Genomic DNA, 1,455 nt, shown 5'->3' with positions numbered 1-1,455 from the left:
CAGCTGAGCTGCAGCAGGTTACATGTGAAGCCTTTAAACAAGATCAGAGTCAAATATTTCAGAGTAAAAGTGATTAAAGTGAAGAAAGAGCTCACCTGAAAGACAGAAGACACTCAGCAACACACTGACTGTCAGCATGTTRCCACACAGAGCTGCCATCACACTCCTGCACTCAGAACTAGATGAAGAAAAAACTATTAAGGTTTTAAGGTTTTCATCAATTCAGAATTGAAAGTTTCAGATTACCTTTAAACTCAAATCAGCAAGTCACTGTTTTCCACCAGATGTTATTGTTTTTAAAACTAAAGACAGCTGTACATTTGGAGGAGCGTTCATGAAACAAAGCATTATTTTCTCCGAGAAAAAACTAAACCTGCATAAAGAGTGAAGCAAACTGTTCTTTCTTACCATCTAACTTCAGATGACCAGCCGCTGATTAAGTGAAAACATTTTGTGAACAGATTTTTAGTCTTCTGTTTCCTCTTCTTCCTATTTAAAGAAAGGAAATAGAATTTTCTAAAACTATATATATCATCAAGGAGGGTTTCATTTGCAGAGACATCTGTCGTCACATGAATCACTTTTATTTTTGTCTTTTGAACATCTATCTGAATACTTACAAGTATTTTCTGTACACATTTCTATTAATTTCTAACAAAGAAAAACAAGCTGCCAACAAACTGAAAAAGAGTAAGTAAATTCTTCAGAAGATAGGAACAGGAAATGACTGAAGTGACAGATAACACCTAATTTCTAAAAAAAAAAAACTGTGAAATGTTCTCCATCACTAAAGAAAGATGAAGTAAAACTTTTTATGGTTTTCAGAACAGCAAGGCTGACCCTCAAGTTCCTACAATAAAAATACAACATGTACAACCAAATTATAACATCCTAAAAGCGCTTTGATTTATTGACACTGATGCTTTAATTTAACACAGTGAGAAAGCGGCTCTTACTGCCACCTCCTGGTGGAAACAACCCACAGCATCAGAGAAATATAAGAACGTGACAGAATTATTTTATAAAAAAAAGTTTAACTAAAGTAAAACAATTTATTTCCGTGAACAATCTGCTGCTGAAACAGAATGTGAGATATTTTATTGTCATCTCCAACCTTTTTGTGTGTGTCTGTACTTGTATTTGTTACCTTTTTAAGGACCGAAACTTACACACCTACCTTGTCAAGAACAGTAGTCCTAATGAGGATCAAAGACCGGTCCTAAGGTGGAACTATGGTGGAACTTCATTCTTGTGTTGGGGGTTAGGTTTAGGACTAAGGTGTGGATTGGAATTTGGCTGGTTAGGTTATGTGTTATGAGGTAAGGGTTAGAAACAACTGGAAATGAATGGAAGTCCATGAACAAACCTAAGAAGGATAGAAATCCAAATGTGTGTGTGTGTGTGTGTGAGAGAGAGAGAGAGAGAGAGAGAGAGAGAGAGAGAGAGAGAGAGAGA

At 35.9% G+C, this 1,455-nt stretch overlaps 1 protein-coding gene across 1 annotated transcript in view; it reads right to left on the bottom strand.

The window, feature by feature from the left end:
• The window catches only part of LOC106521110 (B-cell receptor CD22), a 12,852-nt gene extending 12,555 nt beyond the window's left edge, over positions 1-297 (bottom strand). The window contains exon 1 of the mRNA XM_014013532.1: positions 247-297. The gene's annotated coding sequence lies outside the window, so the exon portion shown is untranslated. The remainder of the gene's footprint in view (positions 1-246) is intronic.
• Between the last annotated feature and the right edge of the window lie 1,158 nt (positions 298-1,455).

The sequence above is a fragment of the Austrofundulus limnaeus genome, unplaced genomic scaffold (assembly GCF_001266775.1).
Source record: "Austrofundulus limnaeus strain Quisiro unplaced genomic scaffold, Austrofundulus_limnaeus-1.0 Scaffold103, whole genome shotgun sequence".
Lineage (NCBI taxonomy): Eukaryota > Metazoa > Chordata > Actinopteri > Cyprinodontiformes > Rivulidae > Austrofundulus > Austrofundulus limnaeus.
Note: the sequence above shows the minus strand (reverse complement) of the source record. Positions and strands in the feature narration are given on the sequence as shown.